The 18,355-nt window shown below is 39.3% G+C and overlaps 1 protein-coding gene across 2 annotated transcripts in view; it reads right to left on the bottom strand.

Annotated features, from left to right (window-relative positions):
• Positions 1-18,355, bottom strand: part of CMSS1 (cms1 ribosomal small subunit homolog) — a 395,641-nt gene that overhangs the window by 94,584 nt on the left and 282,702 nt on the right. The gene's annotated exons all lie outside the window — the stretch shown is intronic.

Here is an 18,355-nt window from a genome sequence, read left to right on the forward strand (position 1 = left end):
CCAAAATAAAATCTTAAATTGTTACCTTATTTATTTTTATTTTTATTTTTTATGTCTTTTTAGGGCTGCACCTGCAGCATATGGAGGTTTCCAGGCTAGGGGTCCAATTGGAGCTGCAGCTACTGGCCTACGCCACAGCCACAGCAACGCTGGATCTGAGCCGTGTCTGTGACCTGCACCACAGCTCACGGCAATGCCAGATCCTTAACCCACTGAGCAAGGCCTGGGATCGAATCTGCGTCCTCATGGACACTAGTTGGGTTGGTTAACCACTGAGCCATGATGGGAACTCCTGTTATCTTCTTTAGAGTAAGACAAACAGTCAAAACTTTAAAAAATGGTTTGGGTAAAAGACTTGCCTTGTTAATAGCTTGATTTTGTAAAAAGATGCAAGTGATCTGTACATAATTTTAAAGTCATCAAAAATGTGATAAAAATGGAGAAGCATACTGGATATGCTAGATTGGAGAGGAGGAATTCTCTTTTTATGGTGAGACAGAAGAAACTAGTACTTTAAAATGGCAACTAGATAGTATTTCTTCTTTATTTTTGTTTATATTTCTTTGATGCTAATATTTGATGAATAGGGGCTAGAGAATAGAAGCAGATTTTTGAATCAGGGTTTTTGGATGGTCTTAGATACCTATCACCCCAAAGAACATGGTATCTATAAAATATCAAATCTCAATGTCATTGGGAAATGATGCTAGATTGCCACCAAATGATACCAGAGAAAGTTCTGCTCACTCACTGTACTTGCTCAATGGGAATATTAGTCAATGTTTAGGGAAAATGCATAGTTTTGAATATAGATCCCCATTCAACAGAGATACGTGTTCATCTAAAAATCTTGTGATATAGTCAATCATTATTTTTTCTCTTCACAACAATTGATGATCACATCTCTTCTCAACATCTATGCAAGTCTATGGAAAGACTACAAGAGATACAATGCATACACTTCTTAGCTACATTCACCATGTTCCATGTGCATACTAGATTTTACAAAGAGGACGGGTGTAGTGTACTACTGGAGAGAACTTTTCCAAACTATGGAAATGTTCCTCTAGGTGCAACCAAAAATGCTTTTGCTATGATGACACTTTCCAATATATCAATCAATCTCTCAAAAACAAATATTCCAAGTAAATATATCTCTTCATTTATCAGTTGACAGTTATGAAGCTACCATTATAATTAATTAAAAATCAGCATAAACACTTTAAGAGCTACATTGAACATTTCTAAAGGCAGCAATAATATTCTCAGGCTGTATCTACTTCTTTAAAACAAATACGTAGGGCTTTTAAGACAGGTCTATTCTTAGAAGAGTTTTGCAGGTAATTTCTCAAAGCAAGGAAGAATTTGGGTTCTTATGATAAACAATGCAAAAATACTCTGTAGAAATTCTGGCATGAAGAAAAGTATCAATTACAAACAAGAAGTGCAAAATGTTTTTTTGAAGAGTTTAGCTTCTGTTGAAGTTCATATGGAGTTGTCTTTTTGGTTTAAACTGTTATTAAAGTAAAGAATTTGTTATCCAAGAATTGGTCTTAGGTAGTGGCACTGTCACTGGAGATGGAGATTTTTTTTTTTGTCTTTCTGTCTTTCTAGGGCCACACCCGTGGCTTATGGAGGTTCCGAGACTAGGGGTCCAATCGGAGCTATAGCTGCCGGCCTACACCACAGCCATAGCAACTTGGGATCCGAGCCGCGTCTGTGACCTACACTACAACTCATGGCAACGCTGGATTCTTAACCCACTGAGTAAGGCCAGGGATCGAACCCGTGTCTTCATGGATGCTAGTCGGGTTCGTTAACCACTAAGACATGATGGGAACTCCGAGATGGAGATACTTTAATGTGGCTTAAAAATGACGGTGAATTTGATTATTGTTGGAGATAGACGTTGCAAGCGCCAAGTCTGGCAGGTGCACAGATGGGGGAAAAAAAAAAAGGGAAGGGCCCTGTATATTTCAGAATAAAATCCATGATATTCTTTGTCCTAAAAGCAAAATTTTCATTATTAATTGGAAATAACCTGCCTCACCTCTTCAATATGCTACGTTAGGAAACATTTAAAGAAAACAATGTTAGTGGCTTTTATCTGACTTAGGACAGAACTGTTAGCCACAAGTATTTAATAACCATTCACACTGAGCACAAAATAATTCTTTTTGTTTCATGATACTTAGGTAGACCACTTTTACAGTTAAAGGGCTTAATTAGTTTGCTCATTTGTTCATTCTATCAGCAGATGTTTGGTATGCCTACTATGTGCTGGGTTACTTGGGATACAGCAGTGAATGTGGCAACATGGTTTCCACATGCTCTGATTATGGAAATCTTCACAGAAGGGCTGATTATTAGTGATTTGAACCTTTACAGTGTTTATGTTGTTTAACATGGTATTTTCTCCTTATTTCCAATTAAAAGAAAAGGACCAGAAAAAAATATTTTTCCTACTTAAAAAAGTTCATTTAGTGTCTATAAGATAGACAATTTCAGAGACCAAATGATCAAATAAGCAGACTGGAATATACATTTTGGTGCAAATACTTTAACTTTCTTTAAGAGATGTTGAGATTTCTGTTCTAAACTACTGATATCAGACAAAAAGCTCATATACTGATAGTTTGGTCCTTTAGAATAGGATCAGATGAGAAGTCCCTAAGGAAGATATTAGAGCAAAATTTGTATTATAGCTTCCTAACTATCTGGGGTGAAAGTTCAAGGTATTTCTGTCTAATCTGTCTAACAAAGATAGTCAATCACTGGAGGCTACAGCTAAGAGTGACAGTACTGTGCTTTTCACCTGGGTTGAGGAGACTGTATAATGGCATTAATCGTAACAACAGTATCATTTATATACCTAGTTATATACCTGGCTATATAACTAGATTATCAGCTACTCATTTGATCCTGTGATGACCCTACTTGATAGGAAAGGCAGGTATTCCCTGTTCAGCAGATGGAAGAAGTAGGTTTTAGATGTTCAGGGAATCAGCCTAACTAATGTGCTCTCTAATGCAGTTTCATAAAGTAATTTCTCAAATGAAGGACTAGAAAAATTCTGAGTTTTCAACATAAGTAACTCACAGTTCCAACTACTGTTTGAAGATGGAAGCAGCCAACTGGAAACTCTGCTGATAGCAGAGTTTCAGGCCTCCCACACCCCATCCTCTTCCTGCCTCCATTTCTCTTTTACATAGTTGTCCAATTCTTTCCTCTGACTCTCAAAAAAATCGGTTTAGCTATACTAAAAGAGGTATAAGCTACTGCTTTTTTTCTTCTTTTTAGGAAGGAAACAGTACAGTATAATAGTATACTCACCTACATGGGAATGCAAATGGAAATTTACATTTCTGGTTAGTGCCACCAGCCTGGCAACATAAAAAGCTGTCAAATCAGATTAGATCAATTGTCCACCCAGCCCAGATACTGCTACTGGTAGAAGCATAAGTGGACCCTTGAGAGGAACAGTTTATCACAGGTAAGAGAAAATATTACAGGAAACATATCTCTATGGGGGAAAATGGTAAGCTGAGATATGTATCTGTTAAGATATATAGTTAGCTGAGAGCTTTATAAAGATAAGAGGAGCTGAAAAGAGCAGTCTTGAGTGAGTGAAGAAGGTTTTTCCAGTGGATTTTAAGAGAGTAAACTGAACTGCTGGTAATTGAGATTCTGAAGGCACCAATGTGTAGGGTATCATTCATAACTAGTACTGTTTGTTACTACTAATGAACGTGACTTTATTTCTTCCTTATATTTTTCCTGGAATTTACTGTGTATCTATTTAAAGTTTATTGTAATTGTTTGGAGGCTACTTTTCTCTCATGGCTTGGAAGGAATGTCCTAGATCTCCCTGATGGATCTGGGTCAGACTCTTTGACTAGGAAGGTAGAATTCAGGGGAGGATAGCAATGTGGATAAAGAGGCTGCTTCTGTGCTTCTTGTAGAAGCTGCTGCTCCAAGCACTGAAACAAAAAGAGACAGAGGCAGCTGCCTCTGAGCTATGTATTAAACTGCCAGGTTATGACTTGGGACACTAACTCCTTGGTTTTCAGCTGCTCTGAACATCTTTACACATAGTTATTTTAAGAACTTTTGCATTTGATCAGGGAGCATGTGGGGTTAAGCCTTGTGTTTTCCATTTCAGTTTTAGATCCTAAGCAGGTGCAGTTAGTAGTTCAGAATTTAAAAAATTATTAATGTATCCCTCCCCAACCAATGCAAAAACAACTTTATATTAGGGGAAAAATTAATTGAGATGGAGACTTGCTTCTCAAATAAAATTAAAAGTAGTTAGAACTTGAATTTTTTAAAAAAATCACTAACATTTTCCATCATAATTCTTATTTGACAAGTTCTGGTTAAAAATATGAAAGAATAAATAAAGTCACTTGGCTAGAATTAGGACAATATATAACTACTTGTGCTGATGCCCATTAACCTAACCCTATATTCTACTTATTACGTTTGGAATACTTCTGACAGGGACACTTTTGTATATTAGGGACATTCAGGATTATCTGACAATATCAAATAGTGATTTACCACTTGAACTTTGATAATTAGTGAAAGGTATCCTCTAAGACACACCTCACTCCTTGAAGGGATAGAATTAAAACAAAAGTGAAGGCAATATAAAACAAAAATTCTTTCTTTTCAAAATGTTTCAAGCTAAGTACTTGCAAATTCCCCTAAAATTCACACAGGTCATCCTTGGTCTGTTCAAATTCTTTATCTCTAATGGCCCACCACACACCCATGAATCCAAACCAGAATTGTCCATTCTCTTAGTTTAAAAGATAACATTTGTACTCTTCAGGAGATTCTACAAAGGACGAGTGCTGGAATTTGCTGCTTGGATCCAACTCTGGAAAAATAAAGCAGATAGGGTAACCAACTGTCCAAGTGCACCTGGGATTGAAGGATTTCCCAGGATTCAGGACTTTTGGTGCTAAAATCAGGACTGTCTTGGGAAAACAGTGTGTCACCCTAGATGGAGAATAAACACCTGAAATGATCAAATTATACAGGTTTATTGCTGTAGAGGAGTGAGGTACAGAAACCAGATGCCCTAATTCTCAGTCTGCTACACTGTATATATGGCAGACTCCTTGTTTAGGGAGATGAGGGAAAAGGTTTGTTCACAAGATTCATCTGTTTATGGAGTTCCACCCTTCCTAACACAAGAGAAGATCTGAAGGACAATAACAAATGATGATCATTTGCCATCTTGAAGCTTGGGAAGTTCAAGCTTCCCAATGGATAGGCCCAGCTTCTCACTGAAGACAACCAAAACCAAGACCCAAGAGTATACAGGTATTCCATTGTTACATCTTTTTTTTTAAGACTTTACAAGGGCAACGTATATGTGTTCACACAAATTCAAGGGGAAAAAGTGCATTGAGCATACACGTCCACCAAATCCTTGCTTCTCAAAGCTTAGTTGGCAGGTCAAGAGCATTACTTTGGGGTGTGTTAGAAGCCCAGAATCTCAAGCTCCATCCTAGAATCAAAACCTGGATTTGGATAGAAGATCCTATGTAAAAGGCACACGAAACTGTGCTTGCCAACTACCTGCTGCATAGGACATAATTTTGTTATAGTCAATCCATTGTTTTTTTCTCCTTTTTTTTTGGTCTTTTTAGGGTCACAACTGAGTCATATGGAGGTTCCCAGGCTAGAGGTTGAATTGGAGCTGCAGCTGCCGGCCTAGGCCACAGCCACAGCAACACAAGATCCAATCGGCGCCTGTGGCCTACACCACAGCTTGTGGCAATGCTGGAACCTTAACCCATTGAGTGAGGCCAAGGATCGAACCCGCATGCTCATGGATACTAGTTGGGTTCGTTACCACGGAGCCTCGATGGGAACCCTAGTCAATCCATTGTTGACTGCAATAAAAATGAATCACTAGAATGATGATCATTTGCTGAGATACTGCAGCAAGGCTAAGTTGCTATAAAAGTTCCTAAATACCTACTTTGAATTTCTGACTTATCCTGCAGCAGATGAGTAACAGTTTACAGGCTGGCACAGGTCCGCAGACCACACTCTAAGCAGCCTTGCACTAAATGATATAAGCAGCTTCACACTGCTGGTCAACACCTAAAGAGACCAATGAACATTCTGTATACATCATTACTTGGTCAAGATGAACTATACATTGCAGAGCTGGTCCCTGTAAAAAGGATCACACTTCAACGTGGAGCCCAAAGAAAAGCCATACTTTGTGGGGCTGATTCTCATAATAGAATGTCTATGTGGCCCAAATCTCACTAAATATTGATCAAAGGTATTGATACTGGTGGGAAGTAGTGGTATAAAATCAGGTCTGAGTTATGAAAGTGGAGAAGGGCAAACTTTGTTGGTAGAGACTACATGGAAGTTTTATTTTTTTTTTTCTGTTTCGAAGGTGGTTGGGGGAGAAATAGAAATGCTGGATATGAACTCTTGCAGCTCCAGTTTTCAAGTTCCCAGAGGTCTATTTTTAACTTGATTTATTTTGGGGTTGGCTCTACATTAGATGACATGTCCCAATCTTTCCTCTCCAAACCAGAGTAAAAATGGCTACTGCTATGAATGTGTCTCCCCAAGATTCATACTGCAGTCCTAGCCTCCAAAGGTGACGGTATTAGTAGATGGGCCCTTTGGGAGGTGCTTAAGTCATGAGAGTGACTTTCATGAATGTCCTTATAAAAAAGGTCCTAGAAAACGCCTCGCCCCTTCTACCATGTGAGAATATAAGTCTGTGACCTAGAAGACAGCCCTCACTTAACCATGCTGGCAGCCTGATTTCAGACTTCTAGCCTACAAAAATATAAGCAAAACATTTCTGCTGTTTATAAGCTACTCAATCAGTAGCTAAAACCACTTAGTTGTATCTTAGCTGTGGCTAAGATAGTTTTGAAAACTTTAAAGGGTGGGTATGAGTAGAGAAGTTACTAAGGACTCCATTCTAGATTTGGTTGTGGTAAGAGAGAGTCATAAAAAATCATACTTGCAAATGTAGATTGCAGTGTCTATCTCTTCCTTCAATGATACTTGAATTTTGATGCTCTAATCTAATAACTGACTGATATATCACCAACCTCAAAATGTTAAGTAACAATATTTATAGAAGTTTCACCTAATTGCCCAAAACTGGGAATAACAGAAATGCCCTTCAACTCATGAATGGACAATCATATGTTATACATTGTATAGTAATCCATATAAAGAATTAGTAATTGGTATTATTGATATGTACAACAATGAAGATGACTTCAAATGCATAATTATGCTAAGTTAAAAAATCCATACTCAAAAAAAGCTAAATACTGAATAGGTCAATTTATGTGACATTGTGAAAATGAAAAACTAAAGGGACACAAAACAGGTCAATGGTTGCCAGCAGTTGGGACTAAGGGGAGGGGTCAGCTACAAAGGGGTGAGAGGAAACTTTGGGATTGCTCTTTATTTTTATTGCAATGGTGGTTACATGATTGTCCAGCATATTCTGCATTGATGTACTGGAGTTCTTATATAGATTGTCAGTGGAAAAAAAAAAAAAGAAATTTTAGGGTACTCAAATAGACAAAGGAAAAAGAATCTTTAAAAAATAACTGATGTGGTCCACTCCCCTCATTTTAAAGATGAAGAACTGAGGCCCAAGGAAGTATTCCCAAGGTCTTAGAACCAGTCAGTGGCAGAGAAATATACCTTTTTTTCTGAGATCTTCTAATTCTGTGATCTTCAAAAAGTTACTTAACCTCTCAAAACTTTAAGTTTCCTCAATCATAAAATGGAGATAATAAGTGTACTTGTGTTTTGGGGAGCAATAAATGAGAAATATAAAGTGTTAAGTACAGTTAGTGGCAAATAATAAGTGCTCAATAATTAGGAGCTATTATTATCATTATTAATAATTAGAAAAAATCCCAGCATGGTGTTAAAGATTGGTCTAAAAAAATTGTCTTGAAAATGTCATATGCTAGGTCTTTCTGAGAAGTTGATAAATGTTACAAGACCCAGAATATATATAGACAAAAAACTTTGCATCTTTTGGACAGAATTAAGAAGTCTTGGGCTTAAACTATCATCTAGAAACCAAGGAAACTGGCATTTGAGTGATATGTTTTCTTTGGAATCCTAAGAACCACCACTTTAGACACTACATGCCCACAGATAGGTATGAATTTAAAACGCCAAATTTTGTGGGTTTGGCATTAAAAAATACCAGAAAGTTGATTATTAAAAGTAAACCACAAATTTCCTTGATCTATGTTGAAGAAGTAGAAATATCCTTTTTCCTTCCTTGAGATTCTCTACCCATAAGCAAGTCATTACTTTTTTGCAATCCTTTTGCTCTCTCCTCCCATAAAATTTAGATTATGTAATGGAAGTTCCACACTCAAAATGTGATAATTTATGGGCCCACAGCCCAGAGGATTCAGAGGAGACAATGAAATTCCTAAATGTGTGCAAATTATTCCAGAATGGGAAATGACTCTTCCTGTGTAGCAGAAATTATTTATGTAACACTACCTTGGGAGAATGTTAATGGTAGAGCATTAAGTTACACCGTTTAAAACAAGGCACTTCTACAGGGTTTTATATCTTCTTTCCTAATTTGGAAAGACAGCATTTGTACACACAAAAGAGCAAGTTTTACTATTTTACTGTTAAGTGGTTAGGTCAGGTTTCAGAAAGACTGTCTGACGCATTAAATACCTGCCAATTGTGTGGAAGGAAAGCTCCAGTTAAACCATGACAGAGTGGTGGATCCATCACTCTTAAAGTAAGCAAAGTAACCAGCAAATTCCAATACCAAAAAAGTGCCAAAAGAGGTCATAATGCCTACTGAAGGGAGAAAAACTACCTCAAATTCACATGCTCTTAGTAATTTTCCCAGATGGTATCATAAAACTGCAATCATGACCTAAGTAATCTAAGTTATTTCAGCATGTAATTCTATTATTATGTTCCCATCCACATCTGGATAGTTCATTTGTAAAAGGCAATTTCAGTTGAAAAAAGAACTCAAAAAGTTCAACTAGGTCTAGTGGAACTAATCTGTATATAAACAAGGATCTTTTTTTTTTTTTTTTTTAAAGTATGGAAGAACATAAAGATTTCACCTGTACTTACAGCATTAAAACAGTAGTTCAGTTTGAACTGGTAGCCACAAATTTACTTCTCTTGGCTCTGTCACAAAATCCATAAGAATTTAATGCCTTCAGGGTTAGATTAGATACATGTTAGTGGCAAAATGCCAGTTACCATTTTAGTGGGGCTTTTGCCTTTCAACCCTTTGCCCTAGTAACCAGAAGACATTTTTCTTAGAGTTTCCTGTAGCATATTTCTGCTATTTTATTTATGTATTTATTTTTAAAAGGTTTTTTTTTTTTGGCTGCCCCATGGTATGGAGTTCCCAGGTGAGGGATCAGATCCAGTTGCATGCTACACCATAGCTGGGGCAAAGCAGGATCCTAAACCTATTGTTCTGGGCCCAGTATCGAACCGGTGTCCCATCGCTCCAGAGATGCCACTGATCCTGTTGCACCAGGGCCGAACTTCAACTTTTACTATTTAAAAATTTCCAAAAAGGAGTTCCTGTTATGGCTCAGTGGTAATGAACCCAACTAGTATACATGAAGACTGGGGTTCAGTCCCTGGCTTTACTCAGTGGGTTAAGGATCTGGCTTTGCTGTGAGCTGTGATGTAGGTTGAAGACATGGCTCGGATCTGGCGTTGCTGTGGCTGTGGTGTAGGCCACAGCACCTGTAGCTCCAATTCGACCCCTAGCCTGGGAACTTCCATATACCGTGGGTGTGACCCTAAGAAAAAAAGAAAAAAAAAAGACAATCCAAACATGTGAAAACATACGGCAGGGATCAGAGTATCAGCCTGGGATTAGTGGACCAGCCAGTCAGAAACTACTTGAGTGAATCAGATGGGGTTCTACTCATCTCTAAAGGATTCCAAAGAAAGCTCACATTCCCAGCAGGAAGGTGAGCAACACACTTTTAGCACAGGCAAAGGTACAAGCTTCTGGATCTAAAACTCTCACAAGGACACACAATTACATAAGATAATGCCCATAGAGGAAGGCAGATCTTTTTTTTTTCTTTTTTTTTTCAACTAAGTGATCATTCTTCAGCTCTCAACTGTTCTTTGGGTAAATAGCCAAAGTAGGGCATCTTGGTACAATTCTCCACTGGGTGGCTGTTTATCTTCTGCCACTGTTTCCTACTATCTCCATCAGAGTCCTTGCCCCAGAGGTCATACTGTATCTTGCTTAATCCTGAAATTAATAAATCTGTCCAGATGGGAGGATTGTTGGAATAGATCCAGATTAGGAGACATGCAGAATGGGTGCAGCCTGGACTGGCCTGGAGGAGGAATGAGATTCCACAAAGTCTGACATCATTTGCAAGTGAACATGTCTGGTGGTATTTTGCAGTCTGGAAGCATGCATTTCTGCTTGTAAGTATCCTAACTGTACCAACTTGTTTCTATGTCCTTATGATGAATCAACCTCTTCTGACCTACTGAAGTGGTGTCTAGGTTTTATTTTCCATTAACCCCAGCCTACTACTGACAGTAATTTCATATTTTCTATATAATTTATGCCTAGCACACATAGATATTTTATTTATCTGAGACCCAAAGAAGTATATTTTGACTGCCTTGGTTTCTAGACTCTCAAGCACAATTCTGTCCACACCAATAAATGAGTCTGATGGCGAGAAGCTACGTGAAAACAAATGACTTCCAAGATGAATTTTAAGTAAGAAAGAATGAAAAGAGGAAGCACTGATAAACATTGGGAGTTCCTGCCATGACTCAGTGGTTAACGAATCCGACTAGGAACCATGAGGTTGCGGGTTCGGTCCCTGCCCTTGCTCATTGGGTTAACAATCTGGCATTGCCCTGACCTGTGGTGTATGTAGGTCGCAGACTCGGCTCGGATCCTGTGTTGCTGTGGCTCTGGCGTAGGCCAGGGGCTACAGCTCTGATTAGACCCCTAGCCTGGGAACCTCCATATGCCAAGGGAGCGGCCCTAGGAAAGGCAAAAAGACAAAACAAACAAACAAAAAAACCCCAAAAACAAACAAACAAAAACATTGATAAAAAGGGCTTTGTTTGGTGAAAGGAAAAATTACAAGACGCTTTTCAAAAACCAAAGTAAATCCCAGGAGGTTGAAAACCTGAGTCTGAGGTATGTTATGCAGAGAAGGGGGAGTGAGAACAGTAGTTAAGTACAGGCTTCTGCAAAGGTAACTAATCTTCTGAAACATCTCTTGGGATTGCATCATCTTGACCTAGCAGTTGTTTTTCATTCCTACTTTCCAAACTACCTTTGTATAAGGATTAAAGACCTTCTCCCAGGCCATTAACTTGGACTGTCATTAATCTTCAGGAAATACCTTGTCAGTACTGCTTAAAGGGTACAGGAGAAATGCTGCATTTTAGATGAAAAACAGTTAATCACACAGCTATTTAACTACCCTTTTCAACAATTACTGATTCTTTCTGGAACACTCTTTTGCCCCAGAATTTGTTAACATTTTAATCATAGTCTTACTTGTAAACTGTGAAGTTGTTAAATAGGAAATGCAATTGATCCAAGAGAAATGCCTTCCTGAAGGGTAAACTGAGATTTCAAAAACACATGTAAACACACGTGTTTCATGTACTTAGAAACTGTTGCTGACCCCAAATTTTTATTGGTCAGCTCCAATTATGGGCTATTTCAATTTTAATCTTTGGAAGGAGGATATATTATCTACAAAATCAGCTTTGTAAAAAGTCTAGAAAAATTGATATAGGATAAATACTTCTAGAGGGATGTTCATGAGACTTAATACTTCTTGTGGATGCTCTTTCCAAGAAAAGGCAATAGCTACAGAACAATATATACAGCCAAATATAGCAGAAAAACAGCTTACAAATGAGGTTTCCTGTACACATGAATTGCCTCATGAGGAAAGTTAGATAGAGGCAGATTTTTAATACAAAGATTAGAATGAAAGTGCAGGTGACGTTTTGGCTATTAGAGAGGGAAGTGATAATAGAAGCAGAAAACATGGAAGGGAAGAAACAAGGATATCAATGGCTGGGCAGTGAACTAGCTATCCTAAAAATGGTGGCTCAATCTCTGGGGTAAGGGAAAAAAACAGCAGAATTGACTGGCTTCATCCTCACTTTTCCTGAATTTCTCTTCCACTTGAGGAAAATTAAAAAGCTGAGGGCAGCTTGTTTGGTGTAAATCACCAAAGTAACAGGGCCAAACTCACTGCCTCTCGCATAAAATGGGAAGAGGTCCTCAACATTAATTGTTTGGATTCCTGGCTTTTGCCAAAGGAGGCCTTGGTCAGCTCTGCACTGGATTCTTCTCTGTCTTGGTCACTGTCCTCTGGGTCTTGAGAAGACAGGCCTGTGCTTCAAGTCATTGTTCTTTGTAAACAAAGTTGTGAACCACTAACAGTTTTGTTTAAAAGTTTTATAAAATGGTAACCACATTGCTACATCTCTCTGGAATACCCCAAAATGTGGTTCAAATTTCTTGTTAAAAAAAAAAAGTTGGGAGTTCCCGTCGTGGCACAGTGGTTGACAAATCCGACTGGGAACCATGAGGTTGTGGGTTCGATCCCTGGCCTTGCTCAGTGGGTTAGGGATCCGGCATTGCCATGAGCTGTGGTGTAGGTCACAGATGTGGCCCGCGTTGCTGTGGCTCTGGCGTAGGCCGGTGGCTACAGCTCCGATTCAACCCCTAGCCTGAGAACCTCCATATGCCGCAGAAGCAGCCCTAGAAAAGGCAAAAAAAAAAAAAAAGTTCAGATTTCCTGAATAAATACATAAAAACAGTCAATGTAGTTAACAGGCTTTGTGTGACCACAGCCATATCATCTTGATCTTCTGTTTCTTGCTTTGGGCTGAGGTCAGGGTGGGCCATTCAGTGAAGGAGGCTCCAACCAGTCCAGAAGCTCAGAAGCCGCCTGAGCAAGTTTCTATGCAGTCCCCACCCTATAATTTGACATGACTGGTGGTAGGGGTGGGTAGAAAGGCTACCTTCACTAAAGCCTGGCTTTTCCTACCCAAACACAGCAGTTATCTTCATTTTATGGAAGTGAGAAGCCAGATTTTTACAGACAATGACAGGGGGCCCCAGTTTGGTGACCTGGCCTGTAGGCCTATAAGCAAATAAGGGGTACAAATGGACACACTCCTACTGACTGCAAACCTCTGCTCATGGTTTTTATTAACAGGAGTTGATCTTTACGTAAAGATAATGCCTCAAAAACACAGGAAACAAAGATTCTTTTATTTAGGGTAGAAGAGACAGATCCATCTTAATGCAACAATTTGTTATTAGAACAAACATGCTTATTGCAAAGCTAGTCAGACTAAACCTAAACGTTTTCCTGTTTAAATTTCCCAGGCGGCATTTTGTAATTGCCACTGTTAGTGACCAGGAACTCCTAATACAGTCCATGCGTCTCCCCATACCAACTTTGGTCCTTCACTGACCACACCTCCTTTTTGCTGACATTCACACTAATTGCTGTTACCGGCCCAATCAGTGCTTCCAACTTTCCAAGAAAGGCAAAATTCAAGACTTGAGGGAAAAACCTCTAAAGATTCCAGATCTTATGCAGAAGAACTCATGCTTAGAGCAGATTCTGCAAAAATTACAATGGTTATCCTGTCACTAGTTTGATTCCCTACCATTATCTGTGTAGCAGTCCCCAAAGGAGCAACAGCAGCCTTCAGAAAGGAGCTGCTCTGCTCAGGACTTAGTGTTCCACATCTGTCTTTCTGGTTGGCTCCCACTGTTCCCTATGCTCTTGCCATTCTGAGCTTTTGCCATCCGTGGTTTAAGTGGACCCTTCTTAAAGGGCCACATATTCTGCTTACATGGTGAGACTTCTAATCACCAGTTGCTTTTTGAAGATTCCCAGCCTAGGATCACAGAGTAAACAGGAGTATACAAAAGTCAGGAAACGTATTTCACAAAATACAGATCTATGCACCCTGGTCAGTTGGTTGGCTCCGTTTTTACAGCACTTAGAATCCCAAGCCTCAACCACACACATTTTCCTCCTCCACTGGCACCTGTACCAGTTTCCTTTAAACTATCCTTGCCAATCTGCTCTGTCCTGACAGAGCTTAGACATAGATGCAAAGCCTCTTTTTGATGAGAGGGTTTAGAAACACTGCCTGAACAGAAAATTTCTCTCCTACATATCAAAGCATTATAGAATGTTTTTAATATAATTTTTTCCCTGATCTCAGAAAAAGGAGAAAGCTGGCTTTGCAAGGTGTCATCTTTGGCGGCCAAGTTAAAGAGTTAACAAATTCAGAGGAATCACAGTGTCTTGGGTTCATTCCTTCATTCAAACACTGAGTAGCTACTAAATGCAAAGCACTATTGGGAGATACAGAATGAAAAGGGCACTATCCTTGCCTTTGAAGAATTACCAATTTGGCAGAAGTAGGAAAACACCTAAAAACTATAAAGCAGCATAGAATATGAAAAATGTCACAAAAGAGGTAAAAATAAAGTACTGGCATGAAGAAACAGAAAAAGAGAACCCTCCACCTGTGAAGAAGCAGAAATCATATTTACAACAAGGATCCAATTTCTTTGCAAGCATCTTATGCAAAGCATCCTGTTCTCTTTCCTTATTATCCTTTTTCTCAGGGCATTCATTTATCCTCTCACTGCCCCAACCCCTCCTGTGATCAGCTGGATCAGAGGGCAAATGTGTTACTTTGAAGGATATATTTATTTTTATCACAATCACGATAATTGTGGAAGGAAGCACTTAACTGAAAACAAGTTTGGGAGAGTGAGAGTCATAACTTGCCTTCAATTACTGACTCATCCTCTGTCTCCTTTCTTTGCTTCTTTTAATCTGATCTACCTCACCTGAGATCCTCTTACCCAGCAGCAGAGCTGAACTGCTACTTCTCTCAAGTATCAAAGTTTGCTTCCAGAAAAGTCTCTGGTCCTCGCCTGTGCCCACAGTCAACACACTACTTCCCTTGGGGGGGCCACGGGGAATTGCCATTTCAGCTGTAGTATTAACTGTCCTCTAGTAAAGGAAAGTAGGACATGAGCTGTCCCTGGATGGTGAGGAAAGAAAAAAATATTTCCTTCTCAGACTGTTATAAAGCTATCTTGGACAGTAACTTGTAACTGCCACCTGGAAGAGGCTGATATACGTGTTTGCTTTTCACCAGTCTAATGAAAATTCCAGTTTGCACCATGCAGCTCCAGAGGTACAAAGTGGCCAAGGCATCCCAATATCTGATTGGCTTCTACCCTTCATATAAGTGAGAGGTCATTCCCCACTTCCTTCTCTGCTTTCCATTATCTGGGCTAAAGACTGACCACTGAAAATCAGGAAGCTAAGCCTCTCCACCCCACCCTACTAGGAATGGGTTAGGAAAGGCAGACAGGAAAGACTGTCTTCACTAATTGCCTGGGAGAATTTTCTTCAAAAGACATCAGAACACCTTCACAATGGTGCTCCATTGGGATCTGCGGCAAGGTAATTGCTAGCTTCACCAGGTCTCAACTCTACAAGAGGTCTCAGTGACTCTAGTCCTCACAGCTCTGACATTTTCAGCCACCAGAAAAAATGCAGGCATCTCTGGTCAACAGTTCTCTCATCTATTGTATTTTCATTCCCAGAGAACTCTGCTTCCTCCCTTGGATTCTTCCCTTCCCAATTTCCCTTTAAATCCATCCCATGGTGCTCTCTGAAACTTTTGAAGAAATGTGGAACACTGAAAAAGCACAACTTTGCAGTCAGGCAGACCCAGGTTCAAAGAATCTAATGTGAGAGTTCCTGCTGTGGCACAAGAGGATCAGCAGTGGCTCTGCAGCATCAGGATGCAGGTTCGATCCCTGGCCCAGAACAGTGTGTTAAAGGATCTGGGGTGCTGCAACAGTGGCTTGGAAGAATCTAATGTGAACTTGTGTGATCCTAAATGATGCACGTGGCCTCTATGTACCTTATGCCTGTATTTGTAAAATCCAGATGATAATTAGTTTGTAGCATCCTATGAGGACTGAATTGTACAAAACAGCCAAGTACAGTACCTGACACATCCTAGGTGCTCAACAAATGACAGCTACTGCTATTACTAGAAGCCCCACATGCTCACTCTTCTGACTTACTCCTCTTCCCTCCTCCTGTTCTACCTGTTGCCCAGCCCTTCCCTCAGGACTTACACTCTTTCAGTCCCTTAAGAGATGACTGCTCATACTCCCATATCCAAGCCCTAAGCCTGGGGCAGTACCATTCTCCAGGCTCAACACTGCTGCTTCCAGGCCATTTTTTGCCATTTTCATATTACCTGCCAGCTACATCTCTCGAGGTTCATGTCACTGCCCACGGCACACTTGTCCAATTCCCAATTCTTCTACCTACTGACTTCTCCTCCTATTCCATCTATTTAATAAGGACTTTTGCAAATGGGTCAACCTTTTTCCCCCTCTTAACCCTCTCTCCATTGTGGGTAGCTTGAACTTGAACATAGATGACCTTTACCACAATTTGTCTTAAGAGCCTCTCAAATCCAAAAATAGTTTGTACACTTCACCTCAGCAATCCAGTTCCACTGCTACACCTGGAATGTTCTACCTCTGCACACCTATGATGCTTTACTGTACTTAAGTGGTACTCATGTCTGTCCCTCCTCCTCACCACTGGAGATCACATCTTATTTGATTTTTTTCATCCTTATTCCCAAGACAGTGTCTGGTACACAGTGGGTATTTAATAAATTTTTATGAAATGAATAATATGGTACATTTGCATAGTTTTTTAGAGCTTACAATATGCCTCTCTATCCAGTCTTATTTGAATATCACTTTAGGAAGGCAGAAATATTATTTCAATTCCTCTGTATAAATATGGAAATGAGGCTCAGAAAAATTAATGACTTACTCGGGGTTACATGGTTAGACCATAACAAACACCTATACATTGTATCACCCAGCTGGGGCTCTTCCTACCATCTCAGCAATAGGAACAGTCCTCTTCTTCCCTGACTTTCTTGTCCTTGAGTTCTTCTTTCTTGTGAAAACTTATGAGAAAATTCAGAAAAATGATAGTTTACTCATCTTATGTTCATATGAATAATTCTGAGAGGAATATGCACTTCTGTGCTCCCAAGGTTCTCCATTAGACTGCACATTAAACAAACTCTCAGGATCTTCTTAAAAGAATTATGTAATGTTACATTTCACTACCCCCAGTGTGAACAGTAACATGAAAAATGTTCAGTCTATTACCAACATTAAGTAGATTTCAAAGCTGGAAAATGCAGAAACCCAATCTTGTGTTTTCTGGTTAATTTAATCCTGGATTTAAGCATCCTGATAAAGCCTACAAAATGACAGTTCAAAACTCTTCTGGGTTACCAATGAAAAATTATCACTGGCAGGAATTTGAAAATTCTTTTTTTAATATGTATATAAAGAAGACTTCTGCAATTGGCAAAGCAAAAACAGCTTCCTGAACCCCTCCCTGTGTGTGCGGCAGGGGCACCCCCACCCCTGGGTGCCCCTCCCCCCCGCCGCACATCCCATACACAGCTGAATCCAATAAGTTCTTAACTGGAATCTGATTTACAATCCCAAACTGTGAAGTATCTAGTTTCAGGTGGTGAAGGAAAAATCTTTCTTATCTGGGTCATCTGCTATCTTTAAAGTATTTTTCTAGTTTAAGGGAGCTATTTTTAAAAAGGGATTATAGCTAATGGTTTCTTTTCACCATGAGTTTCCACTGCTGTATATGGCAATGATTTTTGTGAAACCATTCTTTAGGAAGGTACAACTGTGCTAGACACTGAGGGATACAAAATATGTATGGGACTTGTATGCTGAAAACTACAAAATGCTGATGAAAGACTTCAAAGATCTAACAGAAATATGTAACTTGTGTTCATGGATTGGAATACTTAACATAGCAAATATGTCAATTTGCCCCCAAATTGATATACAGATTTAATGCAATTCCAACCAAAATTCCAGCACACTTTTTGGGAGCTGTAGATGAGATAATTCTAAAATCTCAGGAAGGTAAAGGAACTAGAATAGCTAAAACAATGTTGAATAAGAAGAAAAATGGAGTTAAGGAAGACATTGGCTATAAGCATAGCACTAAACTCCAATGACAGAAGCTGTCCAACTCAGAATACTTGGTAATAAGTTAGACCAGGCGTCCCTGTCTTGATTTTGAGATTTTAAATGGTCCAGTTTAAAATGAGCTATCCTTTCCTTCTTAAATTTCACAATTCTTTTTTTTTTTTAATTCTGTAGTCTATTTCTTCAGTTACCCAG

This window comes from Phacochoerus africanus, chromosome 1 (assembly GCF_016906955.1).
Source record: "Phacochoerus africanus isolate WHEZ1 chromosome 1, ROS_Pafr_v1, whole genome shotgun sequence".
Taxonomy (NCBI): domain Eukaryota; kingdom Metazoa; phylum Chordata; class Mammalia; order Artiodactyla; family Suidae; genus Phacochoerus; species Phacochoerus africanus.